Source organism: Phoca vitulina, unplaced genomic scaffold (assembly GCF_004348235.1).
Source record: "Phoca vitulina isolate PV1807 unplaced genomic scaffold, GSC_HSeal_1.0 scaffold4, whole genome shotgun sequence".
NCBI lineage: Eukaryota > Metazoa > Chordata > Mammalia > Carnivora > Phocidae > Phoca > Phoca vitulina.
The window spans coordinates 63172693-63192365 of record NW_022589707.1 but is presented as its reverse complement, the minus strand read 5'-3'; the positions used below and the strand labels follow the sequence as shown (position 1 = coordinate 63192365).

Here is a 19673-nt window from a genome sequence, read left to right as displayed (position 1 = left end):
GGCTCCTGCTGAGCAGGGAGCCCGATGTGGGGCTCGATCCCAGGACCCTGGGATCATGACCTGAGCCGAAGGCAGACGCTTAATGACTGAGTCACCCAGGCACCCCTGATTCTCTTTTTTTTAAAAAAAGATTTATTTACTTATTTGAGATTGGGGAGAGACACAGAGAAAGAGGGAGAGAATCTGGAGCAGACTCCTGCTGAGTGTCTGCTTGATCCCACGAGCCTGAGATCATGACTGAGACGAAATCAAGACTTGGATGCCTACCCAACTGAACCGCCCAGGTATTTGTGTAATGATTTTTAATACATGTTGCCAAACTGTTGCAGAAGGACTTATGAGGACTACCATTCTTTCCTTATCATCTTTATCCATTTGGTAGATCGAGGGATTACTGTTTTAATTTTCATTTCTTTGATTAATAATGAAGATAGATAGTTTTGTTTATTTATTAATCATTCATGTGTCTTCTTCGTATGGTTGTCAGTTCAAACCAGTTCAAGTCTGACTCTTTAAAACACACACGTACACACACACGTGCGTGCGCGCGCGCACACACACACACACACACTGTTCCATGCCTCTCCCATCCTGCATTTGTGCACAGTGTTTTTTGTTTTGTTTTGTTTTGTTTTTTATGGGCCAGAGTGCAGGAACTTACATTTTCCCCTTTGTAATCATCTTGTTAAATTCAGCCAAATGTTTCAGCTTTTTGGATCCTGAGTCTCATCCTGTGTTTGCTGTCCTTTCTGGTTTGTTTTTAACTGCAAATCTGATAAATTTGCAAAACAGTTTTTTATTCTCATTTTTGCAAAAAGTGTTAGCAGGACTGGGCTCTGTGCAGGCCTGAGGCACCCGCTCAGGACGTGGCCCTGTCTTGACATCAGTTCCTTAAGCAGGTGGGTTTACAGTGTTACTGTCTAGTAGACAGAACTGTCACCACCACTGTGCATGAGGTCGGAATCCAGGGTTCTCTCAGCTTTAGGATTACAGGCAACAGGATTACAAAGTTTCAATTTCTCTTTTGGCTATAAATTTCTAAATTGGAGATAGTATCTCACTCATCTCTTTATGTCTCTCTTCATCCCTCCCCCAGTTTCTTCCATAGCAGGCATTCAATTTAAGTGTATAAAATGGAATATAAACTTTCCTGGCTGCTTTGCACATAGGGACAAATGACTCACCTCCTTTCCTTCCCCCCGCAGTTAGGCCTATCTATCCTACATCAAAGGAGCTGTATATGCACAATAAAACTGCAATTAACTGGACTCCAATGAGAAACCTCACGTTAGACACTCCATTGCTTAAAAAAGGGGGGGGGGAGGGGAGGGAAATTGCATAAAAAATCCTATACCCTGTATTTTTTAAAGAGTAATTTTTTTTGTTTTCTGTAATTATGGATCTATAAGAATTTATTATTGAAAGATAAAACTGAGGTACTCACAGTTTCTATGTCATAAAATAAAGGCAAAATTATCTTCTACAATGGGAAAAGCATCCCAAATACCTTAACAGATGCTTCCAAGGAGTCTTGAAACTGAAGATTGAATTTCTGGTTATTTAAAACACATCAGTCTCCAACATTCTAGTTAATTGAGGTTGACTCCCTGCTGAGCACAGAGCTTGATACAGGACTTGATCTCGTGACCCTGAGATCACAACCTGAGCTGAAAATCAAGAGTCCGATGCCCAACTACTGAGCCACCCAGGCACCCCTAAAATCTGCATTTCTTGCCTTAGCACTTTACAAACTGCCTCATTGAATCCCCACAACAAAGAAATGTGTAGAACCTTTTTATTTTTTTATTTTTTATTTATTTTTTTAAAGATTTTATTTATTTGACAGAGAGAGAGAGATAGCAAGAGAGGGAACACAAGCAGGGGGAGTGGGAGAGGGAGAAGTAGGCTTCCCACGGAGCAGGGAGCCCGATACGGCGCTTGATCCCAGGACCCTGGGATCATGACCTGAGCCGAAGGCAGATGCTTAACAACTGAGCCACCCAGGTGCCCTGTGTAGAACCTTTCTAGAGGAAAATAATTTACATGGACTTCTAATGCTGAGGTCAATTATTTTTAATATCATACTTATATAATAGGTACAGTGATCAAGCTAGATTTAAACTCACAATACTTAGAGCTCTTATTCAAATAACACAACAAAGACAAATTTAGGAATCTACTACAAATAAAATTGCAAAACAGTGATGTGATGGATGGTCTGTTTGAACTTTGGGCTCAGTACGGAAAGAAATCTTTATGTAAACTAGATTCTTTTGATTTTGAGCACTACAAACCATGGTTTGAATCATTATTATTATCATTATCAATATCATTAGTTTTCCTCTTAATGACCTTGTTTTTCACAAGATCATTTGAATCCCAATCATTTGAATATACCCCCAAAACAACATTAAAGACTCTGAAAGAGTTGCTTTATAACAAATCCTTCACAGTAGGTTTGCTATTACTCTCACTGCTAATAGCTAACGAGAGGGTACGGACAGACCAGGAACCCACAGTAGATCCACACCAGGGTAAGTGTGGTCCCAGCTCCTGCGGGTGGGTTCTGGGAGCCTGGTTTCCCTTTATTACCATACACTGTGTCATGGCTGGGTGTTCCCACCATTTTTCACTACTTAAATGACTCTGAACCTCTAATTTGTGCTATTTACTTTGAGGCCTATTGGCTTTTCATGTGGTGAGAATGAGATTGTAAACAAGAACAGAGCATGGGACCTAAGATTTCCTGGTGTTGGTTATAGGCTGGTCATCCAGATCATCTCAATAAATGTTTATATTACACTTAACAGTTTTTTATTTAAGTGAGAATTCCAAATTAAAAATTTCTAAGCCAACTTTATGGGTTTTAGAAATATTTTTTTTATACAGCTTTATCAGGATATAATAAGAGAGAGAGAGAGAGAGTGCACGGGCAGGGGGAGGGGCAGAGGGAGAAGCACACTGTCCACTGAGAAGGGAACCAGACACAGGGCTTGATCCCAGGACTCCAGGATCATGACCTGAGCCCAAGGCAGACACTTAACCGACTGAGCCCCCAAGAGCCCCTATTTTTCTATCAGTAAAGAGATCACTAGTTTACATATCTCTGTTTCCCAGAATCCTCACCTATTATTCACCTGTAAAATGGGGATAAAAAATAGTATCTGTTTTATAGAGAAGCAGGGGCTAGGAGTGAATAAGGTAAAGCAAATAGAGCATTTAACACAGATTCCAGCTGGGACCACCATCATTGTTATGATTGCATGTGAAATTTAGAGGAGAGAGATATCATCTTGGATTGGGCTGGTCTAGGAGGGATTCCTACATAAGATTTTAAGTGGATCTTAAAGGCCAAGTAGGTGTCTGATGCAGAGGAACAGAGTAACGTTATGATACTGAGCTAGAAGAGAGCACTGTGGCTGGAGGTTACCAGGGACTGTGAAGAGGAGGGTCAGGTGAAAGGTGAAGGTGTGTGCGGTAGTGCAGCCCATATGGAAAGCTCACGGAGACCTGAACCAAGGAGTTGGGACTTTGTTTCAAAGGCACTGATAAACCAGGGAAGATCTCAGATTGGGAATTAATGTGAATGAGATGGGATGGCTTATAATGAATAACTCTTCTATAGGCAGAGAAGAATAAGCAATCATCCCAGGTGCTCCTTTACTGTAACCTCTTGATGACTTAAACCCAAAACACAAAGCCAAGACACACATAGGAGAAGGCCCAGGAGCATGAAGAAAGAAAGTGAAGCCAGAGAACGTCTTCCTCCTCCCCATTGGACTGAGAGCCCATGTTTCAATTTTTGGTGTTTTAACCAAGTCAGCTTTCCTTTATCTCTAAGCCATGAACCAGTGTGTGTGTGTATGTGTGTGTGTGTGTGTGTGTGTGTGTGTATTGTGTGTTTGTATACATATATACATACATATATATTTTTAGCAGTGTATAAATTTAGGCAAAATTACATTGTTTCATACAAACTTGTTCTTTGTACCAAATTACACAGCAATTTTAATGATTTATGAATTTGTTATAGTTGGTGGGGTCCACATCCCTTTTACTATTCTTTCCTTAAGTAAATAGATCATTGTGGGGACTCCAGCAAGATGTGGGCAAGCGAAAACTAGCCTCCTTTGCAATATGTGAAGCTGTGGCATCAAATATCTAGACTGGAACAGGGACTGTTTCCTTCCGAGAAGAAATGTGTTCCATACTTTGCTACAGTTTTCATCATTACTTCCTGCTATTCTCCAACCCTGAGCCTCCGTGTCAATGATGTTTATCATCACACTAGTGCTATTGTTTTGTGTCTACTCAGTTCCATATATTGATTTCCATTCCTTACTTGGCCCTGTGGGCATGTTAGCTCATGACTCATGGATAAAACCAATTTCTATTTTTCCTGTCTGAAGTTGAATTTTTATAGGTATTTCTTCTAAGTATTCTAAGACAAGCTAAAAAGCAGTATTAATTATCCTAAATTCTGAACAGCTAAGGTCAGGCCAACTCTCGGTTGTAACTCATGTATACCACCTTTCTTGGCCTGGCTAGTTTTGTGCCAGGGGTTGTTTTTGATCTGATGGCAAGCCAACAGATGCTATCAAATCATGCCCACATGTGCTAAGTTGTCACTCTGTGTCCCTGTTTATCAGGGGTTCATTGTACAAGTCCCCTGTCTACTGTTATGTCATATTTACTTGCTCAAATAGATAAAGGTCTATGACCAGATGAACAAATTCTTAGGTAGTTGCTATTTTTACCCAATTCCCTAAACCACATATGAGTGACAAATATTTCCATAGGATTAATGAATAGGTGTTTCAGTCTCCTCCACCCTTATTAAATACTAGCTTTTTCTTTCATACTTGGAACTCTGTTGAATTTGTGGATGAGAAACATTTTCCATATGTAATGAATCCAAGGACTTTTTAACCTATTAGATTTTGTTGCATATATTGGTCACTCTTTTAAGGAATTGTTTCCAATTCAGCCAAAAATCAAATAAACTGAGAATCTGGTACTCCTTCATTTAGAATATTTTCATATTTTTGAATAATAAACATAGGGAATATTTCCTGATAAGATCAAGAATTGACCAAGGGAATCATGTAGCTTTAGCCATCCTTGTTTTTATCATTTGCCAAAAAATTTCCTTAGCTTCATAGAAACCACATAGAAACCAAATGACTTGGTTTTCTTTCCACTTCTCTAGGCAACAAACCAATTTTTTAGTTTCCATGGACACCCAGTTGAGCAACAGTCATTAGATCTGTAAAAACTGCTATCTGAGTTGGAGTCTGATGGTGACCTACCCCTCAGCTTTGGGGTGGCAATTCAGGCTTGATCCTCTAAGGGACCAATATGTATGAGATTGCACGTGAGCCTCTGGGACAGTGCCAAGTTACTTTCCCTGGCTCTTTCCCAGTTTCTTAACTTGTGGAGGTTCACAAATTATTATCGATCTTGTCTTGATGCCTAGGTAGTTAGGAAGCTCCAAAATCAGGCAGTGGGAATGGTGATAAAACAGGTCTGGTTGAAAGAGATTTACTTTTTACTTGGTTAAGCAAGAGGCCTCACATACTGATGGCTATGTTAATTCAGTTGAGAAATAATACATATTTGGAAACCCTTGTGGAAAGCCCAAAATACATTTGAAATCACAGAAGTCAGAGACTCATGTTTTAGTACATACGAAGGATAGCTTTGAATCTAAGCAGTCACTGGAAAGTCTGCCTATTCCAGCTCAGCAGAAATAGAAGATGAGATTGAATTAAATTGTCCTGTATCATGTACTAATTCTCCAAGGCCTGCTCCCTCCCAGCCTAGGAGAGAATGAGTGATTATTTGAAAAGATTCATCTGGTTTCCAGGTTTTGAATATGTTGTTCTTTGCTTTCGCTTGCATTGCGTAAAATTCTCCATTTCTCAGTTGCTCCAAAATGAATAGTTTAACAACTGAATCCTGTAGACTATTAATCAGTATTGCAAATGTTGAAAAAGAAAGGCATTGAAAAATAGTGAAAATGATACTTTAATTGGCATTAGGGGACACAACTCTGCCATAAGTGTGCTAGACTTTTACAGGTATGGTGTTTCTCTCTTCTCAGTCTCTGTCTCCTCATTCATAGAGGGAAAGGGACGGTTGCTAGAATTCCTTCTAGCACTAATGTTCTACTACTCAGTGAAAAATCTATTTTAATTTCACATACAACAGAGGCCGTGTCATGATCTTGAGAGATCTAGCTCTTCACAGGAATGAAATCTTCAGGTTCATGGTCACAGGGAATTGAATGAAAGAATTCATTTTGTATTTTCCAAAAAGCCTCTAGTCACTTCTATTTCTCTTTGTGCTGTTGCAGGTTTCCATGAATACCATAGAAAATGGATTTCTGGGACAAAAATAGGTATTTCTCAGAGATTTTTATTTTTGGTTTGTTCCTAGGAATTTGAGGTAGATAAATAGAAATGGAATTAAAAACATAATTTTTTTTTTTTTTTAAAAGAAGAGATAGTAATTGGATGGTTGCTAGCCATGGAAAATCAGCCAGAATTTTGTGGATGTATAAGGAACTGATGATTGAGGTGACATGTTGTCACTAGTAAATCAGGAACAGGAGAAAGATTTAGGAGAAATGGTACAGGGAAACTTTTAGCTTTCCAAGCCCAAGGACACATTTACCTACCATAGTTCTTTGACAGCTCCTTAACTGTGTGCAAAGTTTCCCATTTCACTAAAGTAACCTCGGCAAATCAGGAGGGAAAGGCCTCCCAGGTGGAAGTAGCACCATAAACAGAGCTTGGGAAGTATGAGCGTGGTGTGTGGAGGCAGCACAGAGTTTGCTTAGTCCTCTTGCAGTATAAAGTGTAGAAGGAGGCGGGATCATTTAGAATTCAGGTGCATATAACAGAAACTACTTCAGCAATTTTAAGAGAATTTTGGCACAGAATTGTTGAGAGACGTGGAAGAGAAACCAAATGAAGGATCAAAAGCAGGATCAACAGGATCAAAAGCAGCTATCATGTCACGTAAGATCAGTGCTGAGGCATGTCCAGTGGTTCTGACCTTTAGGAGACCTTTGATGTCCTTAGCAAAAATAGGCCAAGGGGTGAACTGGGGCCATATTGCAGCAGGGGTAGTCTGTGGTTTCTGGGAGTTTGGCTCTGAAGGGAAGGAAGGTTTTATCTGAAGAACACAAAATGGAGGGAGATTTTGATCTTAAGCTGCAAGAATCTTAAGCAGGTTTGGATGCAGAAGGAAAGGAGTTAATGGTTAGGCAAGACTTCAAGATACAAGAAAGAGACAAGTACTCAATACTGATGCCTACAGATTTTGAGGAGAAAGATCCAGAGTCTTAGAGGCAGGCTGGCCTTAGATAAGATGAGAAGTATGTGTTTCTTACACAAGGCAAAGGAGGAAAGCATGAGTGAAGAAGTAGATGTGTTTGTAAATTGAGGAAAAGAAGGAAGTAGAAATCATAGCCAATAGATGATATTCTTGATGATAGAAGAAACAGACCATCTGTTGAGAGAAGGGAGAATGGGTTGGGGGTAAAATAGGGTGGGGTAAGAAGTTTGAGGAAGAAATAGGTTGGGGGAAATGAGCCAGAAGTGATCAGAGACCCATATCAGAATTGCTAAGTAAAATTCACCTTGAAGAAACGGGGAGATTTCTGAGGAAAGGCATAAAGTAATATCATAACTGCCATGACCTTGGGATCTTTGGCCTTTTAGAAAGTGGTAGTCAGTATGCATAATGGTGATGTTCTTCCTTAAAATATATTTGTTTTGGAGCTGTCCCACCTGATGATTAGGTAAGACTTTTAAATCATCATCATCATCACCTGATAATCATCTATTAATAACATTAATCTTTTATTTATACTGCATCCTTGAGTGCTTTGAATAGGAATGAGACAAAATGGCAGAAGTGTATCATTAAAGAAGGAATGTTCTAAGAACTTACATTTTGAAGTATTCTTCTGCGACTGAAAGTCATTGTTTTAGGTTAAACCTGATTTGAGAAATCTGTTCAACCGATTGAGTTAAGGACATGAAAGGATATTCAATAGTATTAGTCAGTCATCAGGGATATACAAAATAAAACCACAATGAGATACCACCATATACCTTTTAGAATATCTAACATTTAAGACTGAACATGCCAGGTGCTGGCAAGGCTGTGGAGCATTGGAGCTCCCCCGAACTGCTGGGGGGATGGAAATGGTTCAACTACTTTGGAAAACAGTGTGGTAGTTTCTTAGACACACACACCCAGGGTGCCTGGGTGGCTCAATTGGTTGGGTGTTTGACTCTTGATTTCTACTTGGGTTGTGATCTCAGGGTCATGAGATTGAGCCCTGTGTGGGGCTCTGTGCTCAGTGGGGAGTCTACTTGGGATTCTCCCTCTTTTTCTTTCTCTGCCCCTCCTCTTGCTCTCTCTCTCTCTCTCTCAAATAAACAAATAAATCTTAAAACACACACACACACACACACGCACATGCACACATCATATGACCAAGATATTTCATGCTCAGATGCTAAACATTTGTGTAGAAGTCTTTGTGTAGACTATCTAAAAGAAAAACATATATATGGCTACACAAAGACACATGCAATGTTCATAGCAGTTTTATTTGTAATAACCAACAACCGGAAACAACAATGCCTATCAACAGGTGAATGGATAAATACGCTATGGTATATCCATACAATGGAATACTGCTTGGCAATAAAAGGAAATAAACTACTGATTGCACAGCAGCAGATGAATCTCAAACACTTACGATGAGTGAAAGAAGTCAGACAAAAGAGGGTACACAGTGTATTGTTTCATTCATAAAATAGTCTAGAAAATCCAAACCTATTTAGCACGACAGACAGCAGATATGAGGTTGCCTGGAGATAGTGGTAGGGGTGGGAAAGGGCAGGAGGGAAGGATTACTGAAGAGCACAAGAAAACTCTTGTTGGGCGCCTGGGCGCCTCAGTTGTTTAAGTGTCTGCCTTCGGCTCAGGTCATGATCCTGGAGTCCCGGGATCGAGTCATGCATCAGGCTCCCTGCTCAGCGGGGAGTCTGCTTCTCCCTTTGACCCTCCCCTGTCTCATGTCTCTCTCTCTCTCAAATAAATAAATAAAATCTTAAAAAAAAAAGAAAACTCTTGTTTTCTGGATGAGGCACATGTTCATTGTCTTGATTGTGGTGAGGTTTCACAGGTACATTCATAGGTCATAACTTACAAACTGTACACCTTAAATACGTGCAGTTTATGATACTTCAATAAACCTGTTACAATAAAAGAAAGAACATGTATGTTCAAAAGTCGGAGAAGAATTTAATTATGTTACATAAAAGTAAATTTTTTGAACACTATAGCTTTTAAAAATCATGCTTTTGAACAGTAGTTAATGTCATCAGAAAATGGTTGTAATTTTTAGAGACAAGTACAGTTCTGATTTATAACAACAGTCCATTCATATTTGTTGAATGTTAAATGAATGCTGCAGTGTTAAATAAAAAAGTAAGCTATGAAAAATGCATTTATACCCGTGTACAACATGCATTTATAATTTAACACGATCCCAATTGTGGTAACTCTCTCTCTTGTCTCTCACAGCTGAGAGGAAATACTTTAAAATGTTAACATCAGTTGTCTCTGTGAGGTGGAATGACAGATGATTTTTATTTTCCTTCTTATGCTTTTGGGGCTTTTCTAAAGTTGAGCTTCCATTACTTTCGCGAGCAGACAAAAACCTAGTCAATGCTCTTTTAAAAGATTCCTTCCCACACGGGGAACTCATTGATACAAACATTTTTAGAAACTATATCAGTCTAACTGAGCCACATAGCATCTTTTCTTGCACTGCTTGCCCAGTAACACGCTACCAAATGCTGAGGGGTTTTAGTTGGGATGCTGAATGTGCTGGAAAGAAAGGCAGTTACAGCAGCTCTAGCCTGTAGCCGGCCTGTGCTACACAGCCTAGAAATGCCTCCTTATTATGAACCAGCAGAAAGGGAAATTAAGAAACACCCCATTTACAATTGTACCAAAACCCATAATATACCTAGGAATACACCCAAACAAGGAGGTGAAAGACCTGTACCCTGAAAATTATGAAACACCAATGAAAGAAATTGAAGAGGGCATAAAGAAATGGAAAGACATTCCACGCTCATGGGCCAGAAGAACAAATATTGTTAAAATGTCCATGCTACCCAAAGCAATCTACACATTTAATGCAATCCTGATCAAAATGCCAGCAGCATTTTTCACAGAGCTAGAACAAACAATCCTAAAATTCGTATGGAACCACAAAAGACTCCGAATAGCCAAAGTAACCTTGAAAAAGCAAAGCAAAGCCAGAGGCACCACAATTCTGGACTTCAGGCTATATTACAAAGCTGTCATCATTAAGACAGTATGGTCCTGGCACAAAAATAGACACATAGATCAATGGAACAGAATAGAAAACCCAGAAATGAACCCACAACGATATGGTCAATTAATCTTCGATAAAGCAGGAAAAAAACCTCCTTATAAATATGTTTTATGAAGCTTCAGGAATTTGCTTACCTTTATCATTTGACCCCTAGCAGTCTCTTGAGAAAACAAGGTCAAAGACAAGAAGGATAAATTTCCCGGGGCTGTTCCCAGCGCAGCTCTGTCAGGAAATGTTCACCAAAGATGTCCCGATGAGAAAAGGAGAGCAGTTGTACACGGGTATTCCTGGGAAATGTACATAATTCCTCAGGTTTCTGTCCAGTGATGAGCCTTGAATCAGAAAGAAAACCAGGGTAGAGGTAGGCCTGCAGTGTGAGGGCGGAGGAGGGAGGGAGGCCTGTGAAAGTGATGGTCAAAGGGGTCTGAGGAATTGGGAGAGCTCTCTGCATAAAGATGACTTTATTACTATCCCCAAAATATGAGGGACACGTGTCCTAAGAGCCCTCCATTCTGCTTTTCTGCCTGTGTGGACAAAGGCAGTGACTGGATGTTGTGAGCAGTGAGGTGTGGTATGGCAGGGGGCGTGGGGCTAGGGCCAAAGGAGAGACGACGAGACCCAAGGTAGCCCTCATATCTTGCTTTGCCAGGACGCTGGGATTGTACCGTACAGCCCGAAACAAGAAAATTAAAAATAAGATATCCAAGGACACCTGGGTGGCACAGTTGGTTGAGCGTTGACTCTTGATTTTGGCTCAGGTTGTGATCTCAGAGTCGTGAGATCGAGCTCTGCATCAGGCTCTGCTCTGAGTGGAGACTTGAGACTCTCCCTCTCCCTCTGCCCTTCCCCGCCTCTCTCCCTCTCTCTCGAGTAAATAAATAAATCTTAAAAAAAGATGTCCAGTAACATGAAAATTAAAAATAAAATGGAGTGTGAGCTCCAAATGGGCTGGAGAAGTGTCACACCTCGAGGCATCTTGGAGAAGGAGAATAATAGCTTTTCAGGTTTGTAACAAAACATGGCCTCTGATAAAATTACGCTGCCAAAAATGGGAAAGAACCAGAATGGAAACAGTCAAAAAGTCCCGAAGAACTTGTGGTGGAAAAAGCACAGGACCGACGATGTGTAGTGACTGGAAAGGGAGAGGGGTATTTCCTGAAGTGGAAGGTGCTAGGCATGCAGACAATATGGGCAACTTGAAGAAACAGATTGTCCAGAGTTCGTCAAAATATTTCTTAATTATCAAAGAACTGGGTAAAGAAAAAGATGGTACACAAAGAAGATCTTTATCTGTCAGTGAATCTGATGATAGCAAATCAGATAAAGAACTATTGCTGACAAAACAAGAGGCTTTGCCAGAGGTCAGGGTCTCCAATGAATAATGGGGGTCACAGTCAGCAGTGGAGACTTAATGTTTCTCATGATATGGGAAGATCAGATGAGGCAGACTTAGTATCAGCAAAAGAGGCAAATATGAAATGTTGTCAAATTGCCATCCCTTTTTAGGGCGCCTGGGTGGCTCAGCTGGTTAATCGTCTGCCTTCGGCTTGCGTCATGATCCCAGGGTCCTGGGATCGAGCCCTGCATTGGGCTCCCTGCTCAGCAGAGAGTCTGCTTCTCCCTCTACACCTCCTCCCTGCTCATGCTCTCTCTCTCTCTCTCACTCTCTCTCATGCTCTCTCTCTCTCAAATAAATAAAATCTTTTTTTTTTCTAAAGTAATACTATTGTAAAAAAAAAATTGCAATCCCAGTTTAAGAAGAGAGACTAACTTGGCATTCTTGTCTGGAAAATGAAGCTCAATAATTGTTCTCAACTATATATGCAATTATATTATATAATTATTTATTTGATTATACATAAAATCTGGGTCTTAATTTTTGATTTATTAGTGTGAAGAAATAACTATATTCTAATGAAAGCCAAATTTGATATTTTTGTTCTGAAGTAGTATTGTGGGAGTTGGGGTTTTATCTGTAGCACTGGTTGCTTTGGATAAATAAATAAAACTTTCTTAGTTGCTTCCTTTATCAGGAAAGAACATTTGATACCATGGTACACTATTTCCTCTGCATTAGAGAACAGATTTTTCTAAATGTTGGGGAAGATCTCCATGGTCATTACTCAATCAGAATTTTTGTTTAACTCATATATGCATAAGGACCAGTCTGACATTTTTTTTTATTTGTCTTTTTGTGGGCATACACATAAAATACACATGTAGATGGTTTTCTTTTTTTTAACTTTCACCAAAGCTAAAACAAAAACACCCTTTCGCAACCATGGACAAGCCTGTGTTTTTGGAATGCCATCACTCTAAGCAACCTGAGAAATAAATCACTTCGAGCTACATGGAAAATTTTCCTGGCATCTTAATATTTCAAATTAAATAGATGATTCTGTCATTAATTGAACAACTTAAATGTATTGTAGACAACTCAAATTGGACAATTTAAAAATGGCCTTATCAGAATTCATATCTATATCTACAGTCATATAAATGCAAGTTTATTTGCAAAACCTCTCACAGGAAAATTTGATCAATACCAACAATCTCCCCCCACCCCCAGAAGAGAACACTAGACAAATCCCAGTGTGTTTTAATTATCCAATCAAGACTTAGTTAAATGGACATCTAAAGTTTCCTTCTAGCAAAACTTTCTTTTACAAGGAGTTGAAATCTCTGTGCTATAACCACTAAAAGGTTAATGTATTAGTCTTAGTTTGTGGAAACCTAATCAGATGATCAGAGATGCTGGCAATTTAGGATCTGCTGGAATGGATGAGTGAACCAACTTTTGTAATCTAAACTATTGATCCGCATGTTTTTCTTTACCCACAACTCATTCTTTACATGTGGGCTCAATCTTTTCAGTATTTGGGTTACTGGTTCAGCAGAGGCCTGGAAAAACATAACTTCGTAGTAATGAGAATGCTCTCCAACTGTGTATTGTTTATTATAAATAGTGGTGAACAGTGGTCAATAGTTTTATATTTTAAAAAATGAATATGTGAGTTTTACTTTTGAAAATCATCAGTAGTTTCTAACATTTTTGCTTTTAATGTCCTCCTTTGTTAATTATTTAAAGAGTTATAAGCAAACGTTTGAAAATGGATTCTTCAAATGTTCCTGGGACCCATTATAACTCTTCTGCTATGGGAATAATCTCATCCTTTAATCTATCAGCTTGCAAATTTATCTTTAGGTAGTTAAGTATTTTGTGTGTGCCCCCCTCCCCTAAAATTTCCCTGGAATTTTGAGGAAAACCACTGGTCACTCCATCATAGCTCTTCAGCCTTCTGGAGTTCACCCTTTACCTCTGCACCTCCTCAACTGGGTCATCAGGCCGTAGAGGCTACCATCATTGGGAAACTATGGGAAGGCGGTCCCCATTGCCTGCCTAGGGTCAGGGGCGGCAAGTGGAACAGGGAGTAGTAAGGAAAGTCTTCTACCTAAGAACAAAGTTTTAGTCACCACAGACAAGAATTATTATATATGTGTTTTTCCTTGGGAACATTGTCATACATGTAGATTAAGTTCTAGAATACTAGGATGATAGTGTTTAACCACTTATTTGTGGTTAAGTGAGTCTTAGTGGCTCACCTGGGCACTGAACTTCTTTGAAAGTTGTTATATACATGTGCATATATGTTACATATCTATTATGTATCTAGTTATATACTATATTTTTATATAAAACTTTTGTTACACGGTCATTTAACCTGAACCTTTGATTAAGAACATATTGCCAATTACACTTGATGACAGAATTTGCCACACTTAAAATCGAAAGGATGAAGTGATGGAGGAGTTACATGTTCAGAGAAAAATAATGTGGTTTTTTTTTTTTTAATCATGTCACCATAGTATAAAATCTGGTCATTGATCTGAGTTCTCTCATTTTACAAATTGTCCTTAATATTTAGTTGAACAACAGCTAACTTGTGGTTCTCTCTACTAGGCTGTTACTGAATCATTCAATTTTGTATGAGCAATAATTGTTTCACAAATAATTTAAGTCTTTTCAATATTTTTTAAAAAATATCTTTGTACCTCAGGTGAATTCCACATATTTGTGAATAACTAATTAGTGAAATTCTAAATGGAATATTGATTAAAATGTGTTTTTAAGAAATTCTTGAAAATTTGAAGAATCCTGGTATCAGTATTCAAAAATGAGATGTCCATAATTACTTTGAGGAGGGGATTTTTCTGAAGTCTGCAATAAAAGAATTTAGGAACTCTGAAATAAAACCTGGGCAATTTAGTTCTTGGAAATGGATTTTAGAATACATTTAAAATGGCATTTTCAACATTAAACCCTAGGATTTATTTCCAACAACAGTTTATTAAGGTATGCTTGTCAATAGATCATTATTCTTTTTAAACATAGTTTTAACCCAGATGAGAAGTTGATTGTTGCATTAGTTTTTGAGTTCTGAGGATTATAGATATGTGCCATTTATACTCTCTTGCACACACAGAGAAAAAAAGTCATTTTGAAATGGAAAACTGCTTCATTCCATAAGCATGCCATTAATGCATGATCCAGGATGTCATAGTTTGGATGAGATAATCAGATTCCTAGATGAAGCAACTGAAAGCAGCTGCTTAGTTTAGAAATGATTTGGAGATACGTAAATTGAAGACAGTTGATTGAAAGAGAAAAAATGCATCAGTGTAAAGTTATTACTGAAAAAGCAAAATGATTAAAAATCATCATTATGACTCTTAGGTCAATTAAAAAATGTTATGCTCATTCATCTTTCAAATGAAAGTACAGTTCTAATTCCACTATTAACAAGTACATGTTTGTTATTGACATGTACATGTCATCATTTTTGAGACTAGGAATTTGAAACCCTCAGGAATCATCATAGAATGAGTGAACTAACAGTCTTTGAAAATACCAGTCCAAGGAAGTTTGTTCACAATAATAATTCATGTTTATAAGGTGCCTTTCATTCAACTCTTAAGACTCTGTGTATAGATGTGTTTAAATATGCATGGTCATATATCACTGTCTTCGTACATCACAGCCCAAATGTTTCAATTCCATGGACATAAAGCAGCTCTTTATTTCGTGTGTGAAAATAGAATCTCTACCCTTGCCGCACAAATTTGCTACAAATGGCACCTTCTTATTTATGCTCTTATATTGCTTGTGCTAAAGGATTGTTAATGCAATCTTTTCTTAAAGCAATTTTTAAAAACTTCTTTAAAAACAAAACACCTGTGTTTTCTGGCAGGACAACAATGTATCAGCAAAAATAGCTTTATTTAATGACTGACTGTGGTTAGCGAGCGCCCCATAATTCATTTCATAATTGGAAAAAAATGTAACATTTGCTGACATCATCTGAGTGTTGATCTGGACCCATTGAACAGGGAATTTTCCAACAAAAATGATTTAATTTTCCACTTCACAATTCAGGAAGAATTTAGGATTTGGGCATTCATGGAGTCTAGAAATGATTTTCATTTTCAGGATGTTAGCTCAAAATTTGGACAGGAAGGAAGACTGGAAGATAGTTTGATTTCCAAGGCAAAATTTCATCTGTAAAATTTCACTTCCTTTTATGTATACCGATACCAGTCTGAGATCAAACATATTAAACTCTGAAGAAAAAAAAAATAATGTTAGAAGTGAAAAATCTAATGGATGAGGAGAGATAGAGTTACCCAAAGTTCTATTCTGAAAGAGTTTCTTAAACAAATACGTACTCACTTGATTCTTGTCTACCTGGATTTCCAATCTATTTGGGAGTTTGCAGTGCAAAATACACATGAATTGCATCAATGATTATTTAAAAGTGATGCACTATCAGTCGTAATGACGTTATTTGGTATTAATATGGCCATAGGTTCAAAATTTTATATATTGCACTGCAAATATGGGTAAAGAATATCTAGCCTAAGCTCTCTTAAGAAAGCTCATCTTTAGGGGTGCCTGGGTGGCTCAGTTGGTTAAGCGACTGCCTTCGGCTCAGGTCATGGTCCTGGAGTCCCTGGATCGAGTCCCGCATCGGGCTCCCTGCTCGGCGGGGAGTCTGCTTCTCCCTCTGACCCTCCCGACCCTCCCCCCTCTCATGTGCTCTCTCTCTCAGTCTCTCTCTCTCAAATAAATAAATAAAATCTTTAAAAAAAAAAAAAAAAAGAAAGCTCATCTTTATATCAGAGAGGAGGCAGAGGAACTTATTTCTAAAGTTGTCATCATCAATATTTTTGTCTCATCTCACCTCATCAGACCAAACACTGTCTTATGAATACCCTTAATTCTCTGTCTTCTCTTGGCTGGACTTGTCTTCCAAAGTCATGATCTGGGTTAAACCCATCTGTCTGCTGACGCTGTGCTGGCATCTGAGCAGCTGAAATGGCTGGAACCCCCCCCCCCCAAACACACACACACAACTGTGTGTCTTGGTCTCTCTTGAAGTTCCATAGCTGCAAATCTAAGCTGGGCACTCAAAATGTCCAGAATCTCACTCAACTTGAATAATATTTTCACCTTCCTACATTCCTATCTTTGTCTGCTCAGGCTATTAAGATAAAAAAATACCATAGACTGAGTGGCTTAAACACATAAATTAATTTCTCATAGTTCCAAAGGTAGGAAGTCTAAGATCAATGTTGGCTAATTCCAGTGTCTGGTGAGGGCATCCTTCCTGGTTTGTAGATGGCCGCCTTCTCGCTATGTCTTCACATGGCACAGATTTTCTCCCTCTTTCTCTCTCTCCCTCTCCCTCTCTCTCCTTATAAAGCCATAGTCCTGTCATGTCAGTGTCCCACATTTGTGGCCTCATTTCAGCTTAATTAGCTCCTAAAGACCCTATCTCTGGATAGAGTCACACTGATGGTTAGGGCTTCAACATAAAAATTCAGGGGAGACACAATTCGGTCCATAGCAATTCTCAAGTGATCATTTCACTCCTTCTCTTTGAAACTGTTTTTTTTTTTTTCTTACTCAGTCTCTCCACGACCTTCCTGCTCACTGTAAGCTTATATTTATTAGGAAAGTAGAAGCACTTAGACAGGAACTCCCTCATCTTCTCCCATGAAAACTTGCCTCGTGACTCCTACAACTTCCTACTCTTTGCTATCGATGATGTGTCTTGGCCCACATCAAAAGACAGCCTGGTCAAAGACTTCCACGGTGTTCCAGATGCTTGCTCGTGACTTAGTTTCTATAATTATTCGCTCTCAGATCCTGTCCTTTGGATTTCCATTCCATCTTTCTGCTCCTCTTCATTAAAATTTTCTTCAGAGTTATCTAGAGTTGCTGCCTTTACTTTTTCAACTCACATTCTTTCCTAACAGACCTCTATTGGACATCTGTCCCTATAACATCATCGACTCTGTGCTTGTCAAGATTATTGATAACCACTGCAAATTAAACATTAGGGGCCATTCTACCATTCCTTTTTTGCTTGCCCTCTCAGCAGTATTCAGCAAAGTTGATCACTACTTCCTTCCTTTTTTCTAAAAAAAAAAATATTTATTTATTAAAAAAAATTATTGCGGGGGAACTTGGGTGGCTCAGTTGGTCAAACGTCTGCCTTTGGCTCAGGTCATGATCCTGGAGTTCCAGGGTCGAGCCCCACATTGGGTTCCCTGCTCAGTGGGGAGTCTGCTTCTCCCCCTCCCTAAGCCCCTCCCCACTGCTTGTGTGTGCCTGCTCTCTTTCTCTCTCTCATGCTCTCCTCAAATAAATAAATAAAATCTTTTAAAAAAATTTATGTGGTAAGAACACTTAACCCGAGATCTACCCTCCTAACCAATTTTTGAAGTATAGGATATGGTATTTTTATCTATAGGCACAATGTTTTACAGCAGATCCCGAGAATGTATTCATCTTCCTTCATGAAACAGTTACTATTCTTGGAGTCCATGACACCATACTCTCCTGGTTTGCTTCTATTTCACTGGCTACTTTTCTTAGTCTCCTTTGTGAGCTCCATCTTCTCCTGTGTCTGCATGCTATAGGTATGAGCAATCCAGGGCTCTATCCTGGTCTTCCTTCTTTGCTCTATTTATGCAGTTCTTCAAATCAACCTCATTAATCCCATGGCTTCAAATACTGTATGCTGATGATTTCCAAATTTTTATGTTCAGCTCCGACTTCTCTTCTGAGCTCCAAATTATGTATCTAAGTCCCTATTAGACATCTCCACATTAATTTTAAATGGGTATCTTCAATTTAACATGGACCAAATAAACCTTTTATTTTTCTTTCTCAAGTACAACCCCACTGGGTCTTTTTTCTTTTTTCAGTATATGGCATCACCATTTACCTAGTTGCTGAAGCCAAAATTCTAGGAGTCAACATTGATTCTTCTCCTTCCTCACTCATCCTCACATCTGAACCCATTGTAAATCCCACTGACTTTCTCTCTAAAAGTATTCTGAAAACTTCCACTTTTCTCTCTTTCCACTGTACCCTTTCATCCCACCCACCAGAATCTCTCTTCTGGACTATTTCCATAATCTGCTAACCATACCAGGGCTTTCTCCTATTCCCTACCCCCAGGTCAAATGGAATCCAAGTGGAATGGATATGTGGTAACCAGAGTACTTTTTATAAAAATAAAAATCACATCATAACCCTCCCTTGCTTGAAATTCCTATAATGACTTCTCATCAAGATCAGAATAAAATCTGAAATCTTGACCTAGAAAACTCCAGGGCTTGCAGCATTTTCAATGTATTCTTTGATGGAATTATGGTCTGCAAAATGATTTCACCACCAAGAATGATATTAGCTGTGAATTTTCATAGATGTTCTTTATCAGGTTGGGGAAGCTGCCTTTTATTTCTAATCCGTTGAGGTTGTTTTTTTTTTTTTTTTTATCCTTCAAGAGTGTTGAATTTTGCCAAATACTTTTCCTGCATCATTTGAGACAGTCATGTGGTTTTGTATTTTCTTCAATTAGTATGATATATTAGATTGATTGATTTTTATATGTTGAGCCAACCTTGCCTCACTGGGATCCATTTTACTCGGTTATGGTATGTACTCCTTACATGTTGCTGGATTCAGTTTGCTGGTATTTTTGTTGAGGACTTTTTTGTTTTCTCATGAAGTCTTTGTCTGGTTTTGGTAGCAGAGTAAAATTGACCTCAGAGATTGAATTTGGAAGTGTTTCCTTTCTTATTTTTTGAAAGAATTTGTGAATGATTGGTGATAATCTCAACTGGGTTATCTAATTTGTTGACATACAATAATTCATAGTATTCCCTTATA

At 38.7% G+C, this 19673-nt stretch overlaps 1 pseudogene; it reads left to right on the top strand.

Annotated features, from left to right (window-relative positions):
* Positions 1 to 11450: 11450 nt before the first annotated feature.
* LOC116630558 lies at positions 11451 to 12237 on the top strand (annotated as a pseudogene).
* The last annotated feature ends 7436 nt before the right edge of the window (positions 12238 to 19673 follow it).